At 33.6% G+C, this 7,749-nt stretch overlaps 1 pseudogene; it reads left to right on the top strand.

Annotated features, from left to right (window-relative positions):
* The first annotated feature begins 1,802 nt into the window (after positions 1-1,802).
* Positions 1,803-1,874, top strand: LOC116278927 (U6 spliceosomal RNA; annotated as a pseudogene).
* The last annotated feature ends 5,875 nt before the right edge of the window (positions 1,875-7,749 follow it).

Genomic DNA, 7,749 nt, shown 5'->3' with positions numbered 1-7,749 from the left:
TTTTTTGTCTTGTGATAAGAATTTTTAAGATCAACTCTCATAGCAACTTTCAAATACGCAACACAGTATTACTAACTTCAGTTGCTATGCTGTACATTACACCCCCATGACTTAGTAAGAAAAAGCTTAATTTTCTTGAATTTTATTGTATGAGAAAAAGCATCATTTGTTGATTAACCAATTAAAATAATACATGTTTCATTTAAAATTACATAGACATTAAAACATACTAAAATGTAACAGCCTATTATTTATCAAACCTTGGCAAAAAACCACTTTTGTAGCTATGCTTAGAATTTTTACCACTTGCTTAAAAAAGGAGCTAGCTTATTTTCCTAATTTTTTTTGTTTCTTTCTAAGTGGTTGGATAAAAGAGAAGGCTTCAGACTGCTATGCCAAACACTTATCCACAAATAACATATTGAGAGTTTAGAAGGCCTTTATTCCTAACAAATTATAAGTCAGTTTGGGTAAAATGTTATTATATTTCCTTTTCAACAATGATTCTTAAAGTACTAGAAGTACACCAATGCACTGCATAAAACAAGGTTGATCAGACATGCAGTTTACAAATTCAGTGTTGATTATCCTGAAGGAAATGTTCAGAATGATCATTTTATGTTTCGTATCAGGATTATATGTTGCAAACCATAGAAAACTATTCTTGAAAAATCAAGCAAAAAGAGAATTGACGGGAAGGCCGTGGGTGACGCACACATCAAAGGAAGCTCAAGGGCCAGGTCAGAAACAGCAAGAACCTGCAAAGCTGTTAGGTTTTGTGAGCAGTAGCTAATTTAATACTCCTGTTAAAGTATCATCACAGAGGTGAATCAGCTGTCATTGTTTCCTGTCCCAGGAAAAGCAATTGGGTTGGCCTACTCTGGATAACATGCTCACTGCGTGGCTATGGTTAGAGGGGGATGCCCCACTTATATTGTACCCACTAGGAAAGAGGTGCTGATGCTCTCCCAGAAGAAAATGGTGTTATCATCAGAAGATGCTGGGTGAACATGAACAACACACGTCAATATGTATGTTTTTCTGTCTCCAAACAGTGGTCCCTTATGGGTATTAAATTATATAATATATAACTAAGAATAAAAATTATTTTAAGCTGAAGAACAAATAAAACTTTCAACTAGTAGTATTAACCTGGATAGTAAACTGACTAAATGATTGAGTCTTTAGAATGTCCATCTGATCTCCATTGGCTGCCATGAATGTTCACTAGATAAACTCCTAGTGGCTCTGATTTAAAGGAAAACATCTGAACAATTATTTTCTTATCAATTTTAAAACACTCTCCTTCCTCTGTGTGTAGCAGACACTTGCTGTTCTCAGCTTCTTGGCATTCATTGCCTTTTCCCATGGCAACAGTAACTTAGTTTTCATTGTCTCAGGAGAAGGCAACTTCATCCCTAGTTCTAGGGATGGGCCCTGACTGACTGAAGCCCAGTTCATTCTCCTGACCACAAGGATTAAGTTTCATGAACCAAAATGGGCTTAAGAAAAACCAGGATATGTCTTCCAGGGATTTCTAGAAAAGAAGAATCCTTGTTTTTCTTCAGAATTTATCTGGAGAGATATGTTGTCTTTCTCTGGATGATATGGGATGCAGACGTGAGGCCTGATAGTGCTGCAGCCATTTTGCTACAATGAGAAATATGAAGTCTGAAGTCAAACTTGATATAAGGAAGAGGATTGCAGAGAAATGGAGCTGAAGCAAACTGCACCTGAAATTGTCATTCCTTGTGGATCTAAACTGAGTGAATCTAAAAATGTCTGCTCTAAAAATTACTCATTCTATACAGAGAAGATTAGCATGGCCCCTGCACAAGGATGACACGCAAATTCATGAAGCGTTCCATATTTTAGAATAAATAAATAAATAAAAATTACTCATTCTAGACTATTTACATCAGAATCTCCTGGGTGTGAGTGATTTTTAAGACTCTATACCATTCTGATGGAGAACCATGTTGAGAACCACCATCTTAAACAGAGGAGGATGGCTGTCATTTGTCTCCTAATTAAGCACTTACAGAAGCCATTATATTATCCCAATAAAAAAAAAATTCCCTTTCACATGTCAAATGAAATCCTTGACCAATAGACACTGTCTCATCAGAAAATTTAATAAACTTAGATTAAAAAAAAAGACAATCACTAAAGCTGATCATTCAGAAGAATCACAGGCTAAGTGCCAACTATCTCTTCCTCCAATAAGTTCTGTAGATCAACTCAAAAGAATTACTGAATTGGTCACAGCCCAATCAGGAAAACAGATATCATCATGCATGAGATTAGTAACCACTGAAGAAACCAAGGGAGGAGGTGATGTTATCAGAGCCCAGTGGTCAGGGTTACCTGAAGGAAGCTGGAACCAGGACGGGTTTTTTTAGTGGTAGCTGGAGTCAAGGAGGAGATACATCTGCTACCAGCGATAATCCCCAAGGCAGAGAAGGAGAAATAGCCTCCCTTCTGTCTTCCTTCCCCAAGTCTGATCAGAACTTCCCATTAGATGTCTCATTGACTACATCCAGCAGAACAGTGGCTGACAAAGGAGTCTGGGAGAAAGAGTGGTCTAGATTCTTGATTGGATTTAGGTCCAATTTTATACATTATTATTTATCTTCTGGCAGGAATACTTCAAGGTGGGACTGTGCACTCCCTATTATACTACTTCATGAGGTGTATGTCTTGACTGTTACATTTTTAATGATGCTGGACTTGATCAGTTGGTTTTTGTGGTGTCAGCCTGACCCACTCATTTCTCAAGTTCCCTTAATGGTTTTACCATCCATTTATTATGAGCTCTTTTTCCTCTTTCTTTCCTTTCCCTCATCTCCTTTCTCCTCCTTCCTTCCTTCCCTCCTTCCCTCCTTCCTTCTTTCCTTCCTTCCTTCATCTCTTTCAGCTGCAATATGGCCATTTCTAATTCTAACATTCTTTTTGCATTTGTTAGAATTCTTCAATGAAGAACTTTCATTCATCAATATGGTGTTATCTAAAAATACATTTTATACAAGAAATGCAGAAAAATGGGAAAAATGCATTTTCCTTTATTAATTCTCAGCATCCTGAATTGCTTAACCAACAACCTCCATACATAAAATTTTTACACTATTTTGTGAATACGTTCTCATCCCATGTAAAATTTTCAGGCAATTATTAAATTTAATGGTTATTTAATACTTATTGGTAGGAATATATCACAATTTACTTAACCATTTCCTTATTCATTTATTTATTGAATTATTTTGTTTTATTTTATTTTTATGTTGCATAATGTATTTTTATTTATTTATATTTTTAAAAAATATATTTTTATTGAAGTATAGTCAGTTTACAATGTTGTGTCAATTTCTGGTGTACAGCACAATGCCTCTGTCATATAGAAATATATCGATATTTGTTTTCATTTTCTTTTAACCATAAGTTACTTCAAAATATTGAATATAGTTCCCTGTGCTATACAGTATAAACTTGTTTATCTATTTTATATACAGAAAGTAGATACAGAAGTTAGTATCTGCAAATCTCGGAGAGGGGAAGGGGGTGGGAAGGGATAAATTAGGAGTTTGAGATTTATAGGTACTAACTACTATACATAAAATAGATACACAACATTTCTTTATTTAGTTTGCTGATACATTTTTTTGTTACATATAATGCTAAAATGGACAACTTGACATACATTTATGGGCAAATTTCTGATGATATATTTAGGAGAAATTCTGAAAAGCAGAATTATAAAGTCAATGAACTTTAAGGCCCTTGGTACCTATTGACAAGGTCAATATTATTATTTAATAAATAATTCTTTAATTATGTTAATTTCTGAGATAGAAAACATCTAATGTTAGTGGCCATTTCTTTCTAACTATTTTTCTTTCTGTAATACAACTATTGCTAAATATAAATCTACCCCTTACTTCCATGTTAAGATCTGGGGGTTGAGAAAACTGAAGTGGCAAGAGGGTCTTGTGATGAGTCAATTTTTGTAAAAAGACGACTCATAGTAATTTTGGATATTCTCTGCTAAACAAATACTATGAAATCATCGCCAGGCGTCCCAGCTGCCTCACGGTTTAGTGGGACTGTCCATCATATCTCTTAGTTTGATAAAGATCACTGGGAAGGCAGAAAAGACTATAATGCAAAATAGAATTTTAAGCAAAAATCAGAGGAAGTTTCCTAGTATAATGGACTGAATTGTGTCCTTCCTCTGCTGCCAAATTCATATGTTGAAACTCTAGCCTGCAATGGGACTGTTTTTGGAAAGAAGATCTTTAGGGAGGTAATTAAGGTTAAATGAGGTCCCAAGGGTGGGGCCCTAATCTGATAGGACTGGTGTCCTTGCAAGGAGAGGAAGAAACACCAGAGCTCTCTCTTTCTCTTCCTCTGTTTACACAAAGAAAAGAACATGTGGGGACACAGACAGAACATGGATGGCCATCTGCAAACCAGGAATAAAGGTCTCACCAGAGACTAACCCAGTCAGATCCTGATCTTGAGTTTCTAGCCTCCAGAACTGGGAGGAAATATACTCGCTGTGTATGCCGCCAGTCTGTGGTCTTTTGTTACGGCAGCACAGGCAGCCTAACACATACAGACACTCGAATAATTTTATTTTAAAAAGAAAGCAGTTTGTTTATTTAGCTTGATTCTCTTAGGCAGACTATATATTGAGATATAATTTACATACCCTAAAAGTGAATCATTTGAACTGTAGTATTCAATGAGTTTTAGTAAATGTATACCATTGTGAAACCATTATCAAAATCCAGTTTTAGAATATCTTATCTATTTTTTCTAAATGGATTATAATAAGTATCAATGATGAGCTTGGTTTTGATATAGCTATTAATGAATATAAATTTTGGGTATATGAGACCAGAGGATGATATAACAGAGAGGAATTCTGGGGACACACATATTTATTGGTGACTCACAACAACTGCTCACAAACTGACAGTTATACTATGAAAGTTATGCCAGAATCGTAAGATGAAATGGGTCTAGACTCTTCTATGATTTGAAACAGCATTTTCAAGAAAATAATTCACTTTGTCAAGATTTTATAAGCAACCAGTACAGAGTTGTACTTGGTATACTATAGTTTAAAAAATTCTCCATAATTATAATAATATCTCCTTTACATTCTAACTTTGTCCATTTGTGTACTACTTTTATTATATTCATGAGAAATTAGTCTATTATTATTTTTCAAAGAATTTGAATTTGCTGTTAATTTGTTTTTTCTTTTCTATGTTCTAATGTCTTGAATGTAACAGTTTTTTGTTCTTTTATTAAATAATAAATTATAGTAATATATTTGCCTCTATGGGTCATCTTGAGAAACATTTTATAAGTTTTTATATGATTTCTTCATTATTTACCAAGTGTCTATTTTTTAAATTATGGGTTGTTTCTTAGTCTAATCTTTTTTATTTTTAATAAGAGAGTTTTAAAACTCAAGTCTAAATGCTGATAATTTAGAAAAAGTAGATTTTACAAAATACATGAGGCACTAAATAAAGCTTGAAGAAATTCTGAGAGGTTTTCTGGATTCTCTCAAGAATTTTGTCTATGTAGCTTTGTTGTGCATTGTGAAAAATTCAGATAAAGCAGAGAATGACAAAACAAAAACAAAAACAAAGACATCCATATGCTGCAAATATTATTAATGTAGTTTCTATATTTTCTTATTTTCCTCCGTGTTATCTCCAGATATAAATGAGTCCTTGGCTGATATAAGCTTTGCCTCTCAAAACTTTATAAATATGACATTATTGTCTTAAAGTAATATTGCAGAGAACCCTGAAGACAAAATTATTTTATTCCATTGTTATAAATCTATTTTTTCCTAAATAACTACTTATAGAGATTTATTCATCTTCATAATAAAAATTTCCTATAATATGTTTTGTTTTGGACCTCTTTTCATTATTTTTATAATACAAAGCAAATTCTTTAAATTTGAAGACTTAGGTCTTCATTTCAGTCAGTAAAATTTTCTTCCATTACATTTTCAATCAGGATTTTGCTCTTTTGCTTCAGGGTTCTTCAAAATACCAATTTATCCATTTATTGATTTTCTGTTCTTTGGACTTTATTATTTTTACTTTTGTCATTTTTTCTTTTCATTTTTAGAAGAAATTTCTAAATTTTGACCTTAGTCACTAATTCAGTATCTTCTATTTGTCTCAGTTGTGCTAGTGATTACATTTTATTACAGCTTTCTATTTTAAGTCAGATTTTTCATTTCTAATGTCATGTATATATTACCTGATTCCAATTCTGTTTTCACATTTATTATATCACTCTTTTTGAATTTTACTCCTTATTCACAAGTTTCTTATCTTCTTTTATTTTACTGAAAATGCAGAAGTTTTCTTTTTCTTTTATTGTGGTAAGAATTTCCCTTGTGCCAAAGAATTTGTCATAAACCACTTCCAGTTAGGGAGCAGATAAATGTTCACGAGTCCTAAACAATTTACATGCTGTAGGTTGGCTGAATTGAGATGGATTCTATGCCACTCAAAGTATCTGTTGTTTGATACTTTGAACCAACAGAGTAAAAGCAAAATTAGGGTTCCCATGGTTGATTCACATATTGTTCCTATTTTCACTTTTGCTCATAGTGCCTTAAGTTGTTGAATCTGTTTTTGTAAGCATGCAAGACATCTATTGTCACCACCATATCTTCCTCCTCTTTCTACACACACACACACACACACACACACACACACACACACCACTTACTTTTTGTGTTTTGGGAATTTTATTCTCCAAAGAAATAAGGTAGTAATAAGGACCAGGCTGGGGGTAGAGTATGCTGTCTTCCTCTGAAGGTTTTTTTTTGTCCTGGGTGGGATCCTTTGCCCTGTGTTCTGGCTAGTACTGATGCTACATTTTTGATCTGCATGATCTACAGTGAAGGATAAAAGAAAGTTCCTCCTATATTCTTTCAAGTTGTCAATTTTCTCTATTTTAAGTAGCTGCTACACTGTATACAATAGCCAAGACATGGAAGCAACCTAAATGTCCATTAACAGATGACTGGATGAAGAAGTAGTGGTATATTTATACAACGGAATACTACTCGGCCATAAAAAAGAATAAAATAATGCCATTTGCAGCAACATGGATGGACCTAGAGATCATCATTCTAAGTTAATTAAGTCAGAAAGAGAAAGAAAAATACCATATGATATCACTCATAAGTGGAATCAAAAGAAAGAAAGAAAGAAAAAAGGACAGTATGAACTCATCTACAAAACAGACATAGACTCACAGACATAGTAAACGATCTTATGGTTACCAGGGAAAGGGGATGGGAAGGGATAAGTATGGGAGTTTGAGATTTACAAATGTTAGCCACTATATATAAAAATAGATTTAAAAAGTTTCTTCTGTATAGCACAGGGAACTATGTTCAACATCTTGTAATAACCTTTAATGAAAAAGAATATGAAAATGAATATATATATATGTATATGCATGACTGGGACATTGTGCTATACACCAGAATCTGACACACTGTAACTGTACTTCAATTTAAAAAATTTTTTTAAAAAGTGGCTGCTATTATGATTTATAATTCACCTCCCTAGTTCCTGTAGGGAATGGACTTCTCTCTGTTTCTGGTGGTAGTATCATTGTCAGTTTTAGTTTTCGTTGTCATCAATTGTTGTCTTTCCTTTGCCTTCATAGGTATTTTATCAAGCTGTGGGGACAGTCTGC

Source organism: Vicugna pacos, chromosome 15, assembly GCF_048564905.1.
Source record: "Vicugna pacos chromosome 15, VicPac4, whole genome shotgun sequence".
Lineage (NCBI taxonomy): Eukaryota > Metazoa > Chordata > Mammalia > Artiodactyla > Camelidae > Vicugna > Vicugna pacos.
Note: the sequence above shows the minus strand (reverse complement) of the source record. Positions and strands in the feature narration are given on the sequence as shown.